The sequence below is a fragment of the Coregonus clupeaformis genome, chromosome 10 (assembly GCF_020615455.1).
Source record: "Coregonus clupeaformis isolate EN_2021a chromosome 10, ASM2061545v1, whole genome shotgun sequence".
NCBI classification, from domain to species: Eukaryota; Metazoa; Chordata; class Actinopteri; order Salmoniformes; family Salmonidae; genus Coregonus; species Coregonus clupeaformis.
In genome coordinates, this window is record NC_059201.1 from 31,947,718 (window position 1) to 31,965,991 (window position 18,274).

Genomic DNA, 18,274 nt, shown 5'->3' on the forward strand with positions numbered 1-18,274 from the left:
CTGAAGTCTGTCAGCATTAGTGCATCAATCAACACAAGGCCAAGCAGATCTAGGCTGAGGTACACAGTCACAGTTCACCATGTGTATTATCAGGTGGAGAGAGGCTGTGGATGGATTCAGACAGATGTGGTGAAAAGCTAGGATGATACATCACCACTGTCACGGATGTGGCAATCAGTTTTCTCAGCTCCTATACTTATTCTCCTTGTGAGAGGGAGTGGAGTGGTATCCCTCTGTTTTATAGAGAGAGATTGATTCAATCAATTGGAGAGAGGACAGATGGAGAGAGCAGATGAGTGAATTGGAAGATACAGTACCAGACTTTTTCTGCCCTCAGAGCTCTTCTTTACTGAAAGGGTTACTTGTGGCGCAATGTTGCTTCAAAAAACACCCCAGCTAGCATTCACAAATAGCTAATTTAAAGGGGAATTTTAAATGGAAATTGATAAATATTTCACCTCAGAATTGATTCATGCTGCCATTGTAGACGTTTTCATCTTCCACTGAGTCGTTTATGCAAAGAGGAGCGGTGACGTTACTGCCTTCTTGATCTGCGGCATCCTCTCCTCTCCACTGTGCATCAGAAATAATGGGCCCCATGTGGACAGTGCTGCTGCCATTTTAAAGTTATTGCTGCTCAGCTTGCCAATGTAATGTTCTCATTCAAAGCAGTAGTGTGAATTGATGGGGCTGAAAAGATAAACAGGATGATGAATGGATGGTATTATTATTGATTCTGAGAAACCAACCGGTGATGTTTGTTGGCTTCCTGCAGTCGAGAGGAGTGACAGTTTTCCATGATAATAGGCAAAATAAAGTAATTTGAAGGTGACATTTTTCAAATCAATTCTGAGCCTCAGTTTTGCTCGATCTTCTGCCATAGATTCCGATTAACCTTGATGGAATTTCAAATTACATTTTTCTAAAAGCAAATTCTTTCCCAATCCACCACAGTAGAGCATTGATGTCATTTTTATGGCATGTGGAACGTTGACTTCTTATCTGAGGGGAACATCCTCTGATTGTCCAGGAGATATCACATAAATATGTTTGCATATTGTCACTCTTCATCAGGTTTTTCGAGGGAATACTTGTCAACAAATGGAGCCATTTAATTTTGACTCCATCCAACCAATGTGGAGGCATTTCTTTATGCTCTGACTGCAAGTCTTCCAGGTAAAGGCTGGCAAAAATCTATTTTCATTAAAGTTGCATGACAGGCCCTGCAGACACGCTACATTTGCATGTCAACATTGGACCAATCAATGGAGGGATAGAGATCTTCTCTGACAAATCAAATCAAATCAAATTTTATTGGCCACATGCGCCGAATACAACAGGTATAGACATTACAGTGACATTCCTTGCATTTATTTTTTAATAAAAAAAGTAAAATTAAACAACAACAAAAAAGTGTTGAGAAAAAAAGAGCAGAAGTAAAATAAAATAACAGTAGGGAGGCTATATATACAGGGGGGTACCGGTGCAGAGTCAATGTGCGGGGGCACCGGCTAGTTGAGGTAGTTGAGGTAATATGTACATGTGGATAGAGTTAAAGTGACTATGCATAAATAATTAACAGAGTAGCATCAGCGTAAAAAGATGGGGTGGGGGTGGGGGACAAGTGCACATAGTTCGGGTAGCCATGATTAGCTGTTCAGGAGTCTTATGGCTTGGGGGTAGAAGCTGTTGAGAAGTCTTTTGGACCTAGACTTGGCACTCCGGTACCGCTTGCCGTGCGGTAGCAGAGAGAACAGTATATGACTAGGGTGGCTGCAGTCTTTGACAATTTTGAGGGCCTTCCTCTGACACCGCCTGGTATAGAGGTCCTGGATGGCAGGAAGCTTGGCCCCAGTGATGTACTGGGCCGTACGCACTACCCTCTGTAGTGCCTTGCGGTCGGAGGCCGAGCAGTTGCCATACCAGGCGGTGATGCAACCAGTCAGGATGCTCTCGATGGTGCAGCTGTAGAATTTTTTGAGGATCTGAGGACCATGCCAAATCTTTTCAGTCTCCTGAGGGGGAATAGGCTTTGTCGTGCCCTCTTCACGACTGTCTTGGTGTGTTTGGACCATGATAGTTTGTTGGTGATGTGGACACCAAGGAACTTGAAGCTCTCAACCTGACATGCCTCGAGCAGATCCCAGTGTAAGGGATTAATGTTCCTTTCCTGTCAGCCTTATGAAGATGTAGTGGGACATTTTCGACACCTGGGGTGCATCTCTATAGTCTGAGGAGGAATCCTCTTCTTACTTCTTTCCCTCCATCCGTACTGATACAAAGACGTGCAGCTGAAAGAAAATGTACAGTAGAAATCATAGACATCATATGCTTTCTCTAACCTTACATTTTCAGATCATTGAAGGAGGCTGAGCAAGGAGCGGAGGCCACTTAACATTTTGAGGTGCACCCCTGGATGCTCTATGCTGATCTGTTTGAGCAGTGGGTTATAAAAGAGGGCCCATTCACTGCCTCACCTCTCACCTAGGAGCTTCTGAAAACCTGGACAGACACAGGATAGAGTTGTCAGTACACTGCGCTGGAGGGGTGGGCAGACTTTTAAAGTACACTGGCTCCACTGCACTTAGAAAGACACCTGGGGAGAGCAAACATCAGACGGATGCCACAGTGGTAAGTGATGGGTCTAAAGTTGAGTGTAGAGCAGAAATTAGGCTTGAGAAAAGGATAGTTGGATAGAATGAAGGGAGCAGCAACGGATTCATTCAGTGTGTGTGATGCTAATGTGATTCAACTGAATTAGTTATCTGTAATGTGTGTGAAATATACTTTAAATATAAAATTTCAGACAACAGGTGGACACACACTGTATTAAAGAACAGATGGTAGGCATGGGAAAGTAGCTTGCTGTTCTAACTATTACTCATAATCTGCAACAGTTCTTACTCCACTCACACAAAGCTCACATCCATATGATAATGCGTGTACATTATTTATTTATACTGGCTGCACTAAGACAAAACAAACCACTCCGTTTTCCCGCAGCTCCTAAATTTAGCCCCATACAGCAATAACATACATCCTCCTTTTCCACCAACCCAAGTGACGCTGCTCTCCGCATTCATCTGGAACTCTACACAGTACTATGATGCCATTGAAGGACTTTGTAACCAAGGCAACAAACAACAGGCACATAGAACGGTCAGATTAACTTGTGAAGTGTGAAGAGGAAGCATTTTTATATAAGCCGGTATGGTTTATTGGTTTTAACTGTGACTATTCACTCCAAAGTAGACACAGTTCTTACTGCCTGCAACGCTAATTTTGTCAGCATGGTATCAACATGTTGAAGTTAAGCACACCTTTTAGGTGCTGGTAATAGCACTATGTACTGCAATGGAATTTCCCCTATAACCAAAACAGGGGTAATTTATAATAGATTTTTATGTGATAGAAGCACAGTGATGGGTATTGGAGCAAATAATAATGGACAATTATTGAAATTGAAACTGGAGGAGAGATGCTGATCACAAGAGGAGCTGATGGGAGTGGAGGGATGCCTCCATTAACGGCAGGCAGGATTCACACCTCAGTCATCTCACCACCACCTCCTACCTTCCTGACCCCTGTCACAGGGAGCCACCTCCCTCTGCCTCAACTGCCTGTTCCCTGTGTGTTACTTGAGTCTCTCGCTGCTCTGCACTGAGCAGCATCTACAGTACCCAGAGAGGATTCATTGTATCTGTGCCTCTCGACTGTAAGAAAAACAAAGGATATATTTTTAGATTCAGACTGCTACAATTGACTGAAGAAGGGCCTCGCAGGTGAGCTTTGTCATCCACGTGGGAGTAAGGAAGCATAGTTTCAGCTTTGTGGTGGATAGTAGGTTTTGTAGTGCAGTGCCAGTGAGGCTGCTCTCCCAGCTCCATTAACATACACTGTAAAGGGCAAGTATGTTGCCTCAGAACACTGACCCATGGGCTTTCAGTTCTCTGGCCTCAATTCTCTCAGCTCACATTTGTATGGGCCCGCTTTTCTGCTGTAATTTGAAATGAGCCTGACATTTACCTGCTGAATCTATTGCCCCTGCCTTGCCAGTTGTAGTCTACTTCAAGTTACGGTGTGAACATACTGAACGTTTGTGAAATAGTGGATTTTGGGCTGCAGTGTGGATCTGATTTGCATCACTATGACAGGATCATGCCCTCTGACATGGCCGATAAAGACTTGTTTAGTCTTCACTGCTCTAAACTATGTCACCAAGGGGAGGACAGGAGGACGGGCTATCCACCACTTTCAAGTGAAACATTAAAGCCTGAGCTTTTGATGCAGGGATGAAGACTCACTTCAGCAACCATCCTAGTGTAGAGTGCACAATAAACTGCATTGGTCTGAGGGAGAGAAAAAACGACATCAGGGAGGGTAGAGGCTGGCTGTTGGTTGGACCCTGATGCATATCTCTTGGGACAGAACAAATGTGATCACACTGTGTGTGTGAGACACGCATCAGTGCCCATAATGATTTAAATGTTGGTTTGTGTGCCAAACACAATGACGTACTGTGTGTGGGTCACTAAGTGTATTAGTCAGGAAGTGCGCCCAGCATGGGGACAGGGTTTGGTTGGCTTTGAATGGGAGCAGGTGGGCAGGGGGCAGGTGGTGACATGATTCCTCTAGGACTCTGGGCCATATGCAGAGCCGCTCTCAACCCCTCTTTGTGTCTTTCCCCTGGCGCTGGGTTCAACATATACAGTTGAAGTCATAAGTTTACATATACTTAGGTTGGAGTCATTAAAACTTGTTTTTCAACCACTCCACAAATTTCTTGTTAACAAACTATAGTTTTGGCAAGTCGGTTAGGACATCTACTTTTTCCAACAATTGTTTACAGACATATTGTTTCACTTATAATTCACTGTATCACAATTCCGAAGTTTACATACACTAAGTTGACTGTGACTTTAAACAGCTTGGAAAATTCCAGAAAATTATGTCATGGCTTTAGAAGCTTCTGATAGGCTAATTGACATCATTTGAGTCAATTGGAGGTGTATCTGTGGATGTATTTCAATGCCTACCTTCGAACTCAGTGCCTCTTTGCTTGACATCATGGGAAAATCAAAAGAAATCAGCCAAGACCTCCACAAGTCTGGTTCATCCTTGAGAGCAATTTCCAAACGCCTGAAGGTACCATATTCATCTGTACAAACAATAGTGCGCAAGTATAAACACCATGGGACCACGCAGCCGTCATACCACTCAGGAAGGAGACGCGTTCTGTCTCCTAGAGATTAACATACTTTGGTGTGAAAAGTGCAAATAAATCCCAGAACAACAGCAAAGGACCTTGTGAAGATGCTGGAGGAAACAGGTACAAAAGTATCTATATCCACAGTAAAACGAGTCCTATATCAACATAACCTGAAAGGCCGCTCAGCAAGGAAGAAGCCACTGCTCCAAAACTGCCATAAAAAAGCCAGACTACGGTTTGCAACTGCACATGGGGACAAAGATCGTACTTTTTGGAGAAATGTCCTCTGGTCTGATGAATCAAAAATAGAACTGTTTGGCCATAATGACCATCGTTATGTTTGGAGGAAAAAAGGGATAGCTTGCAAGCCGAAGAACACCATCCCAACCGTGAAGCACGGGGGTGGCAGCATCATGCTTTGGGGGTGCTTTGCTGCAGGAGGGACTGGTGCACTTCACAAAATAGATGGCATCATGAGGAAGGAAAATGATGTGGATATATTGAAGCAACATCTCAAGACATCAGTCAGGAAGTTAAAGCTTGGTCACAAATGAGTCTTTCAAATGGACAATGACCCCAAGCATACTTCCAAAGTTGTGGCAAAATGGCTTAAGGACAACAAAGTCAAGGTATTGGAGTGGCCATCACAAAGCCCTGACCTCAATCCTATAGAAATGTTGTGGGCAGAACTGAAAAAGCAGGTGCGAGCATGGAGGCCTACAAACCTGACTCAGTTACACCAGCTCTGTCAGGAGGAATGGGCCAAAATTCACCAAACTTATTGTGGGAAGCTTGTGGAAGGCTACCCAAAACATTTAACTTCGCAAAGTTAATCAATTTAAAAGCAATGCTACCAAATACTAATTGAGTTTATGTAAACTTCTGACCCACTGGGAATGTGATGAAAGAAATAAAAGCTTAAATAAATCATTCTCTCTACTATTATTCTGACATTTCACATTCTTAAAATAAAGTGGTGATCCTAACTGACCTAAGACAGGGATTTTCTACTAGGATTAAATGTCAGGAATTGTGAAAAACTGAGTTTAAATGTATTTGGCTAAGGTGTATGTAAACTTCCGACTTCAACTGTACCAGGCTCCTCAGAGAAGCAAGGGGAGGACCATCCTACTCAATGATTTTCATAAAAATAAAAATAGTGAAACATTAAAAAAGTTTTCCTTTTTAGATAAAACAATACTAAATATATTCTCGTCACCAAATAACTGATTAAATAACACAGTAGCCTCAACAGCACTCTCTAGGGTAGCACCATAGTGTAGGCGGAGGACAGCTATTTTCCGTCCTCCTCTGGGTATCTTGACTTCAATACAAAACCTAGGAGGTTCATGGTTCTCACCCCCTTCCATAGACTTATACAGTAATTATGACGACTTCCGGAGGATGTCCTCCAACCTATCAGAGCTCTTGCAGCATGAACTGACATGCTGTCCATCAAATCAAAGGATCAGATAATGAATCTAGTACTGAAAGCATAAGCTACAGCTAGCTAGCACTGCAGTACATAAAGTGTTGTGAGTAGTTGACTCAAAGAGAGAAAGACAATATTTTAACAGTTTTGAACAAATTAATTTCTTCAGAAATTAAGGAGAAGCAGGAGAGCGAGATAGAGAGAGCTGTATGTTGTTGTATTTAGTTTACCTTTCACTTTCTTAGCTAGCGAATGCGGCTAATTTAGCCTACTCAACAACCTGACTCAAACAGAGAGGAATGCTGTTTATGTTAGCTAGCTGACTAAGGCTATCCAACACTAAACTATTCCAACTCAAGGTAAATTTTCGGTTTTATTAATTTATTAATGAATTGCTCCGGTGTAACTGCTAAACTGCTTGCTGTACACTGTACTGTATGGTTGTACACATGGATTGGATTGTGGGTTTACTTATGCGTTAGTTCTAGACATGTTGCCTATGACTTAAGCTAATATGGTGATAACGATGTAGGCTGTGTAGCGCTTAGCGCTTATGGTATGAAGGTTTGGCTAGGATAGTTTTTTTTGCTTGGTCACAGACAGCTGTTGTGTTGTGCACTGAAGCCCACAAGCGAAGGGAAAGGTGAGAGGAGGAGAGCGCGTAGATGCGAGAAGGAATTATACAATGAGCAAAGTGATGATGCTGTATGTGGCTGCTATGAAAGTGAACTGTGTGTGTGGGTGATTAGGGGTGTATTCATTCTGGCGATTCTGTTGCCAAACGTTTCTTAAACGGAGATGGACCTACTGGAATTTGTCCAATAAAAACTCTCGACTAATGATTACACCCCAGATCAGCTAGATGCAGGCAAGAGTGTGCAAGGCAGTATTGAATGTGTCACTTTCTTTTACCTTGATTACTCCAATTTTGTCTCTCGACCTACGTTAGAAATGTTCATTTGCAGGCTAGGTTGCAGCAACCTCATGATGGGTATAGGGCACATTTGAGTATCATGTAGTAGCCTAAACCTATCTATATTATATTGAGCTGGGTGAATGGAATAGGAATGACAGTCATCCAATATGCTGTTATAGAAATAAGGCCATGCTCATAAAACATTTTTTGGCCTCCCTAATCTTAAACGGCACCGACCGCCGCTGACATATATGCCAACCACCATCCAGCCTTATTTCCCTTGCTAACACTCGTGTTTTTCAGTTATAAATACAATGCACCATACTGTATGTTGATTAATATGGTTCAGGTCATGATGTAAGTACACTCTTAGAAAAAAGGGTCCCAAAAAGGTTCTCCAGCTGTCCCCATAGGATAACCCTTACATGGAACCCAAAAGAGTTCTGCCTGGAACCAAAAGGGTTCTACCTGGATCCAAAAAAAAATATTCAGAGGGTTCTCCTATGGCGACAGCCGAAGAACCCTTTTAGGTTCTATATATATTTTTTAAAGCGTGTACCATTAGCCTACACTATAGTTCTACAGTAAAATAACATTGCCTCATGTTTTAATGCTTGTATCTGGTTTTAAAGACCCTTTGGATTGTCCCTGCCTTTGTTCAATGCTTTATGTGCCTTTGTCAGCCAAAACAGATTTAAGAGGGACAAAGATTAATGTAATTGGAATCTTGGAATTTGTCATAATGGCCATATCAACCTGTTGGCTGCTGGTACAACACACGCCACCTGAAATCATCAGGGGAGGAACATTTTTAAAAGCCCTGGATGGATATTAATGCCTTTTGTCTTTCTTAGCATTTGGCAATGAGCCACCAAGCTGTGCCAAATCCAACTAACAAGTCTCCACCAGTTCACTGATGGATCATTTGCACATAGCTTGGTTATTTAAAGAGATTCTCTGGTACTGTAGTATACTTTTTAGCCAGTAGTTCTGAAAGTAGGGCTCACGAGCCAAAAGTAGTCCCCCGAAAATTGCATACTACTTCATTGCTCTCTCTCGCTCTGCTGTGTGTGCATCTTGCTAGCTGTCACTCAAATGGTGAGGGGCTGAAGCTCATTGGCTAGAACTCGAATTGCTAGGGGGCTGAACTAGAAGCTGCTTTCAAAACAGTTGCTTTCAAAGTAGGGATTTTGTGGCTGATTGAGGTAATACTTACTAGTCGCCAAAGTTCCGGAGCATGTCTGTTGGAAGGACAATACACTTGTATTTATTTTTACAAAAACCTTGAATAAGAATAAGAATGAGTTGCTCCATTTTTGTGGCTCATCCATGCTTACGTAAATAAGGTATTTCTCTTTTTTATTTGAATACATTTGCTTAAATTTCTAAAAACCTGTTTTCGCTTTATCATTATGGGGTATTGTGTGAAGATAGATGAGGAAAAAAACTAATTGAATCCATTTTAGAATATTTACATTTACATTTTAGTAATTTAGCAGACGCTCTTATCCAGAGCGACTTACAGTTAGTGAGTGCATACATTTTCATACGAATAAGGCTGTAACGTAACAAAATGTGGAAAAAGTAAAGGGGTCTAAATACTTTCCGATTGCACTGTAACACTAGTTGTACCCCGCCTTTACAGGAGGTAAATAATTGGAAATGAATAATTTGATTCATTGCAATTTCCCCCTCCTGCATATATATATATACACTGCTCAAAAAAATAAAGGGAACACTAAAATAACACAAACCTGGTGGCCAACTACAAGAAATGTCTGACCTCTGTGATTGTCATGTTTTGCAGAGGGGTCAAATACTTATTTCCCTCATTAAAATGCAAATCAATTTATAACATTTTTGACATTTGTTTTTTCTGGACTTTTTTGTTGTCATTCTGTCTCTTACTGTTCAAATAAACCTACCATTGAAATTATAGACTGATCATTTCTTTGTCAGTGGGCAAACGTACAAAATCAGCAGGGGATCAAATACTTTTTTCCCTCACTGTATCTCAAAGATAATTCGGTTCATGGTAAAAACAGTGCTAAAACAGTCAATATTGAGAGTTGGCAAACCTACAGAAAGCTGAGACCATTTTCGTTCCAACTGTCACAACAAAGGGTTGCGAAATGAGACAAAATTGTTGTGGTATCATAGGCTAGGGCTGGTCCTGGATGTTCGTTGCGCTCCGCACATCCAAGCTTGGAGTGGGAGTGTAATTTCCACCTCTCCGGGCTGACTAATCTACCAGCTCACATTTGTTGCCTACTGTATGTTTTAGACCTAGTGCTTATTTGACTCATGTACCTGGCTTTATATGAAAGCAATATTTGGGGCTAGTTTAAAAGTTGGGGAAACAGGGCAGCATCACTCATGAGATATGCAGTTGAAGATTTTACGCACAGGCCCATAGGTTATAAGCACAGCAGCGCAGTTAATAGGACACCTTACCTACGGGTAAGAAAAGTAATTCATTCTGATCAAGGCAATTTTTCTTTGTGGTCAGTGAAGCACTGCTTGCAAATCTGAGCTGTGAACATAAAACAATGTTAGCCTATTGACTTAGAAATGTGTACATCCAAGTCAGTGTGGAGTGTAGAGTATCCTAGAAGTTAGGCTATTGTTTGTCAAATCTAGAATACATGTAGCCTATATAAAATCTATATTTGTAGGCTAAATATTGCCAAATTCTTTGCTCAGTGAGCTTTGCAGCACAAAGGACACTTGCCTAACAGGGAGCTGATGGCTAGAAAGAGATCTAACGTCACCTCCTGCCAACCCTCCTCCTGCACCTCACAGTCCAAGTGGCTCCATGCCTCCTGCGGACTGGGTGAGAAGTGGATTGTCTGCGTCTGGGCATGATTATTGTTATACCCACTGAGTGGCTGGACCGCACCTTTATAGGCTTTGCCTTGGGAGTGAAATTACGTCATAATGGCATTGGAATGACGCAATAGTACACAATTTGCATTATGACAGCTGAATCTATTAGCGTCCGTTGCTATATCAACGGTGTAATGACCTAATGATTCAAATTTTGGACATTATTACTGCCTAAACGACGTTCTTTTCATCCCCGCTATCCAAACAAGGCTGATTTCCATGACAATTTCGCTGTTTAAACAAGTTTTGTTTAGCTAATAAAATGAAAACATTACTTCGAACTACTTTTGGGTACCTTGGTAACATTACAACAACATGAAATCCATGTCTTAAATGTTGCTACGTTTCGGAAATAGCAAAGAAAACGTGTAATCTGCTTGACACGTTAATGTTACTTACCTTACAGATCACTAAATCTGCTAATTTCCACTCCATTCATATGCAAATCCGTTTGATTCATACACTGGCTTGTATGGCTGTCATGTTTTTATTTTAACCGGCCCTTCCCTTATCTACACTGAAATAATATAATTTCAGTAGTCCTCTATTATCGTTCATTTTTTCTATCTCGCATAGCTCATTAGTACACCCTTGTGGTTGAATATATATGTATCTATTGTAGGTCCTAGGATACAACACTGAATAATGTGAAACTAATAAATACCATCAAAGGATACCTTACAACTTACAATAATGAACACCTTGTGAAACAGCTGTGAAAACCAACCTGGCAATATTTAATATTTTAATATTTTTTGGGTGCAGTTGTCATTAATTTATTTTCACAGATTTGTTGTACACTCACATGGCAATCATAGACTAAAATACTGAATTCTGGTGTGTGGAATATAGAGGAGGTGGTTGCTGTGTGGGCGGGAGGTTCTGCATGTCACTTGTTCTCAACAGGCAGCCAGTCTCAGAAGGGGGACTTGAAGAGGGAGACTGCAAAGTCCAGGCACTGCTGCTCTCTTTGTTCTGAGTGTTTGCAATGCTAGTGTTTTTAGTTAATCTGTGTATCTCACATATTATGTGCCCAGTATGATGGAGAAAGAAAACTTTCTTAGCAGATAATGACAACATGACAAAAAGAGTAGCTGTAGATTATGTAATGAAAAGTTGGAGAGTGGTTGGTAATGGAAGACATCTTGTGGATCCACGTCTGGGTGTTGGGCAGAACCCCTAGGTCCTGGAGAACAGGAGCAGTGTTAAAGGGAACAGGGTAGGAGACAGAGACGTAAACAAGCAAACACACAGGTTACACTTTACTGTGAGAAAATGTGATGGATTAGTGCAGTGTTATAAATGGGAGATACGTATTCTTCAACAGTTTTGGAAGGTATAGCCTACCTTAAGCTGGTCCACCTCTGACTCAGAGCACAGAGAATCAGACTGATCCAAACTCACTGGCTCTGGTGGATGGGATACCTCCTGGGGGGCTCGGACAGTTGATGGTCCTAAAGCCATTTGGAGAGGTAAATTGAAGAAGTACTTTTTTTATGAGCTCAGCATAACTAATTTCTTGCTTTCTCAAATGTAAACCAAAGCTTAACATTCTTTGTCTATTGGGCTTCACCGAAGTGTAGGGCGTCAGGGCTTTCAGTGGTCAACCATCCAACTGCTGATTGTTGGCTTCCCTAGGAAGACAAAGAGAAAAAGATCAGTGCTAGGGAAACTAAAACTAGCTTCAGGTTATTATGTGTGCAAATGCAAATAGTTATTATCTGAGATTGTTTATATTCACCTTAACAGATGGTGACCTCAGCCAGGAGCAAAAGAGCAGCGAGGTTTCCCAGGTCTCGCCTTCCTTTCGTCCTTCTCCCAAACCAAGTAATTCGCCCGGATGACGAAGCACTTGGTCCCCTTCTTGATTATCCTCCGGTAGCGCTCCTTCTGTTTCTCCTGCGCCTTGTCGATGTTCAGTCTCACCTTGATTTATAACAGGAATAAATGCAATTATATTTTATATTACAAATAAATTTCTTACATATCTCTTGGAGGGCCAGAACATTTGTCAGTGCCTGAAGGTGGTCCTCGAAGGCGTTCTGATCTGGTTCAACAACTTCCACCACATCAGGTTGGGTTTCAGTGATCTGAAAGTACATAAAATTTTTTTTTGCAATAGACAAACAACAACACCAAGTCAATCACAAATTTGAAGGACTACAGTATATGCAATAATTGTATATACAATTGCATTGTTTACCTCAGTCAAAAGCTGCGGCTCCCGTCTGTACTCGGTGGAGGCCTGGACGCTGCTGTTGTGTGTAAAGATAATTACCTTCAGGTTGTTCTGCCACCGTTCCTGGTACCCGTCAAGGGACTTGTCCCATGGCAGTCTTGAGGGTCTGGTTGGTCCATTCATCCAAACCTGGAGGAGTGGGTATGAAAGCGATATCTATTGACAATGTAAGATATTGAAATGTCTGATTATGTACCATGGAAAAACTAAAACAAATTGTAAAAAATAAGTAAAACAAACCATTGGTGACAGAATATAACCTATAACATCCGTACCTTGTCCAAGCGTTCATAACCTCGGTCACTCAAGATGACCTCAGGAGAACCGTGGGTGTTGAAGATGTCTATCATCGCCTTGGAGGTGGCCTCGCCAGTCTTGTCCTTGATGGGTATCATACAAAATAAAAATACATGTTTGGTTCCAAGCACCCTTTTTAATGGGTTACAGAAGGCAATTTAGAGTTAAGCACGTTCTCCATCTTTACTGACCTTAATGGGTATTGCCTCCACCCACTTGGTAAAGTGATCGGTCGCCGTCAGACACCAGCTGTTGCCATTCCTGGATTTCGTGAAGGGTCCGATGAGGTCCACCCCTAACATTTAAAGTGTTAGAGAGAAGATTACTTTATTCTTACCCATATCTGTGTCATACAGTATTACCCATATCTGTGTCATACAGTATTACCCGTATCTGTGTCATACAGTATTACCCATATCTGTGTCATACAGTATTACCCGTATCTGTGTCATACAGTATTACCCATATCTGTGTCATACAGTATTACCCATATCTGTGTCATACAATATTACCCATATCTGTGTCATACAGTATTACCCGTATCTGTGTCATACAGTATTAACCGTATCTGTGTCATACAGTATTACCCGTTTCTGTGTCATACAGTATTACCCGTATCTGTGTCATACAGTATTACCCATATCTGTGTCATACAGTATTACCCATATCTGTATCATACAGTATTACCCATATCTGTGTCATACATTTACATTTTACATGTTAGTCATTTAGCAGACGCTCTTATCCAGAGCGACTTACAGTTAGTGAGTGCATACGTTTTTCATACTGGCCCCCCGTGGGAAACAAACCCACAACCCTGGCGTTGCAAGCGCCATGCTCTACCAACTGAGCTACAGTATGCAGATTTTCATATTTGTAAGGATACTGACACACACACACACACACACACATTCTATAATATTGAACTCTGCTGTAGTCAAATAAAGCAACCATTACAAAACAACTTATCAGGGCAAAATTAGAATTGGGACACTTACCGACCATGTGCCATTGTGAAACAACTTTGATGGGCTTCAACTCCGGTGCCACAGTCTTCATGTAACGATCCCGGCAGTCTGAGTCGGGTCCTGTCTGTGGACTAGTTGTTATGTTCGTGATCTCCAGTTTCCCGAGGGTTCTGGAACGCTCCGGGGAGCTCTCTTGATTTCCGCACCTGCATCCCATCAGCAATCTGCACACCTGGTCCTGATCATCACCCTTCTTAGGCTCTGGCCTAACATCCATTCCCTGCCGGATCGTTAGCCATGAACAGTAGGTTTACCAGAGTATCAGTCTTAGAGCCTAGCGTTAGTTTTGTTGTTTTTGCACCTTGTTGGTTTGTTGCTTACTTACCCCGTTTTGTTCCATCTGCAGTCACCCGTCCGGAACCTTCATCCAACCTCTGCCTGGTGGTCGGGCGGCTGCCGACCCAGGATGGGATCAACCACTGCACCCCCAACAACTAATCAACGCCGCCCGCTCTGTTCCCTGGATTATTCAGCATCACTCTTGAACTTGTAAATAAACACTCACCTTCGTTTCAACTTACCTTGTCCTGGTCTGCTTCTGGGTTCTGGCTTAGCAACTCGTGACAGAACGATCCGGCCAGTAATGAACCCAGCGGACCTGGACTCTGTTCGCCATGCCATTACCCAGCAGGAGAAGATGTTGGGCCATCATAGCACGGTACTACAGGAGATCGCGTTGTCAGTTCGGAACCTTTCTACCGGTCTGACGGAGGTCCAGAACCAACGCAAGTGTCCGGTGGAAGATCCACTACCGGGTTCACCCATCTCGCCTGCCGCTTCTGAAGCTGTGTCCTTCCGTGAGCCCAAGGTTCCGACGCCGGATAAATATGAGGGGGAGCTGGGAAGATGCCGTTCCTTCCTTATGCAGTGTGGATTAGTGTTCGATCTACAGCCCTACTCTTATGCCACAGACAAGGCTAGGATAGCCTTTGTGATTGAGTTGCTGCGTGGTCGAGCGCTGAGTGGGCTTCAGCCGTTTGGGAACGACAGGATCCCTGCATGGCTTCATACCAGGGGTTCACGGCCGAGATGAGGAAGCTCTTCGACCATTCCGTCCGAGGGAGGGACGCAGCTAGGCGCCTGTTTTCGCTTCGCCAAGGAACTCGCAGCGTGGCCGACTTCGTGATCGAGTTCAAGACGTTGGCTGTGGAGAGTGGGTGGAATGAGGAGGCTCTGCAAGCGGCCTTTTACCAGGGTCTGTCGGAGCAGCTCAAGGATGAGTTGATCTCCTATCCGAGCCTAGTGACCTGGACAGCTTGGTAGCCTTGTCTATTCGGGTGGATAATCGAGTCCGAGAGCGAAGGAGGGAGAAGCAATGGGTTCCGTCCAACCGATCAGCTTCTCAGGTTCCAGTTGGGTCGTCAAACTGCGCGGCTCGCTAAAGTTGGGAGGACTTTTAGCGAGCCAGTTTCGACCTCTCAATACCTCTGTCAGACCCCGTTTCCCGGCTACCCTTATGAACAGGAATCAGAGCTTAGCGATTAACGCTTTTATCGATTCAGGTGCCGATGGAAGCTTTCTAGATGCCGAGTTGGTGGAACAGCTGGGGCTTTCCAAGGAGCAATTGCCGGAAGCCATTGAAGCTACCACTCTGGACGGCAGTAGTCTGGCACGTATCACGATGAGGACTGAACCGGGTTAAGATGCGGTTGTCGGGGAATCATTCTGAGATGATTTCATTCTTCATTCTGCCGTCTTCCCAGGTTCCTCTGGTCCTTGGATACCCCTGGCTGAAGGAACACAATCCCACGTTCGATTGGGTGACGGGCAAGGTAACGAGTTGGAGCCTTGATTGTCATGCTAACTGTCTCAAGACTGCCTGCCCCCATTCGGTTCCCAGTCAGGTGATTGAGGCTAAACCCCCAGATTTGTCCCTGGTTCCCGAGACATATCACGATTTGGGGGAAGTTTTCAGTAAGCAGAAGGCTCTGTCACTCCCTCCCCACCGACCATATGATTGTGCCATCAACCTGTTCCCTGGAGCTGTCTACCCCAAGGGAAGGTTATACAGTATCTCCCGACCTGAACGTGAGGCTTTGGAGACCTACATCAAGGAGTCCCTAGCTGCTGGTCTCGTTCGTCCCTCGTCATCACCCCTGGGGGCAGGATTCTTCTTTGTGGGTAAGAAGGATGGCTCTCTTCGACCGTGTATTGATTATCGGGGGTTGAATGACATCACGGTCAAGAACAAGTATCCCCTGCCCTTGATGAGTTCTGCCTTCGACTCCTTACAGGGTGCTACGGTGTTCACCAAGCTAGACCTACGCAATGCGTATCACATGGTCCGGATCAGAGAGGGGGACGAGTGGTTGACGGGTTTCAATACACCGATGGGTCACTTCGAGTATCAGGTGATGCCGTTTGGACTGACCAATGCTCCAGCGGTATTCCAGAGTATGGTGAACGACGTCCTGAGAGATATGATCGGTCTCTTTGTGTTTGTTTACCTGGATGACATTCTGATCTTCTCGAAGGAACCTTCCGACCACGTCCAGCATGTCCGGCAGGTTCTGCAGCGATTGTTGGAGAATCGCCTGTTCGTGAAGGCCGAGAAGTGCGAGTTTCACGCCCACACGACATCCTTTCTCGGGTACATCATCTCCAGGGGAGAGATTAGGATGGACCAGGAGAAGGTTAGAGCGGTTCTGGAATGGGCCCAGCCCGGTACGAGATTGCAGCTCCAGAGATTTTTGGGGTTTGCGAATTTCTACCGCAGATTCATCCGGGATTACAGCCGTGTGGCCGCTCCGTTAACTGCCTTGACTTCCAGTATCAGGACCTTCAAGTGGAATCCGGAGGCGGATCGAGCGTTTCTGGATTTGAAGAGGCGATTCACCAACGCACCGATTCTCTCTCAACCGGACACGGCCCGTCAGTTCGCCGTTGAAGTGGACGCGTCTGATGTGGGAGTTGGCGCCATCCTGTCGCAGCGATGCTCCACGGACAGTAAACTCCATCCCTGCGCCTACTACTCTCGTCGCCTTTCGCCTGCGGAGAGGAATTACGATGTGGGTAACCGGGGAGCTTCTCGCGGTGAAACTTGCCTTGGAGGAGTGGCGCCACTGGTTGGAGGGGGCGGAGCAACCGTTTATTGTCTGGACTGACCACAAGAATCTTGCTTACGTGCAATCGGCTAAACGTCTCAACTCCCGTCCAGGCCAGGTGGGCGTTGTTTTTCGGACGATTCAAGTTTTCCCTGACGTTCCGACCTGGATCTAAGAACGGCAAGGCGGACGCCTTGTCCCGGATGTTCTCCAAGACGGAGGAGAGTGGGTCCAAGACCGAGACAATTCTCCCCCGGAACTGCGTCGTGGGAGCAGTTATGTGGAAGATTGAGGAGGAGGTGCTGGCGGCCCTTCGGACTCAGCCCGGTCCCGGTAACGGTCCACCCGGTCGGTTGTTTGTGCCTGAGTCGGTTCGTCCTGCTGTCCTCAAATGGTCCCACGCCAGCAAGATGGCTTGTCACCCTGGCGTGGCTCGGACAATGGCGTTTCTTCGCAGACGTTTTTGGTGGCCTGCCATGGCCGAGGATACTCGGGGTTATGTTGCTGCCTGTCCAGTGTGTGCGCAGAATAAGAGTACCAATCGGCCCAGCTCTGGACTACTTCACCCCCTTCCTATTCCCCGGCGACCATGGTCGCATCTGGCCCTGGACTTTGTCACTGGGTTGCCCGCTTCTGAGGGGAACACGGTCGTTCTGACTATCGTGGACAGATTCAGCAAGTTCGCCCACTTTGTGCCTATTGCCAAGCTTCCCTCTGCCTCGGAGACGTCCGAGATCCTGGTTAGGGAGGTTTTCAGGGTCCACGGGTTGCCCAGTGATATCGTTTCCGACCGTGGCCCTCAGTTTACCTCTGCTGTCTGGAAGTCCTTCTGTTTGGCCATTGGAGCTACAGTCAGTCTCACATCTGGTTTTCACCCCCAATCTAATGGTCAGGCGGAGAGAGCCAACCAGAAGATGGAATCCACGCTACGCTGCCTGGCCTCTTCCAACCCCACCTCCTGGGTCTCTCAGTTGCCTTGGGTTGAGTATGCCCACAATACTCTCCCCTACATCTGCCACTGGGATGTCTCCCTTCCAGTGCCTGTATGGCTACCAACCTCCCTTGTTCCCTTCTCAGGAGAAGGAGCTCTCAGTGCCTTCTGTTCAGGTCCATATTCGCGTTGCCACCGGACCTGGCATCGGGCCAGAAAAGCACTCCTTAGAGTTTCGGACCGGTATCAGCTCCAGGCGAATCGTCGCCGGATCCCCGCTCCCACCTACACC

General features: G+C 44.7%; 1 protein-coding gene and 1 long non-coding RNA gene across 2 annotated transcripts in view; one reads left to right on the forward strand and one right to left on the reverse strand.

The window, feature by feature from the left end:
* The window catches only part of LOC121575027 (caM kinase-like vesicle-associated protein), a 117,709-nt gene that overhangs the window by 38,444 nt on the left and 60,991 nt on the right, over nucleotides 1-18,274 (forward strand). The gene's annotated exons all lie outside the window — the stretch shown is intronic.
* Nucleotides 11,285-13,278, reverse strand: LOC121575028. The gene is made up of 6 exons (XR_006002284.2): nucleotides 13,171-13,278; nucleotides 12,958-13,062; nucleotides 12,722-12,811; nucleotides 12,185-12,533; nucleotides 11,791-12,077; nucleotides 11,285-11,629 (listed from the first exon to the last, which is right to left on the reverse strand). It is a non-coding gene; the product is annotated as an uncharacterized LOC121575028 (long non-coding RNA).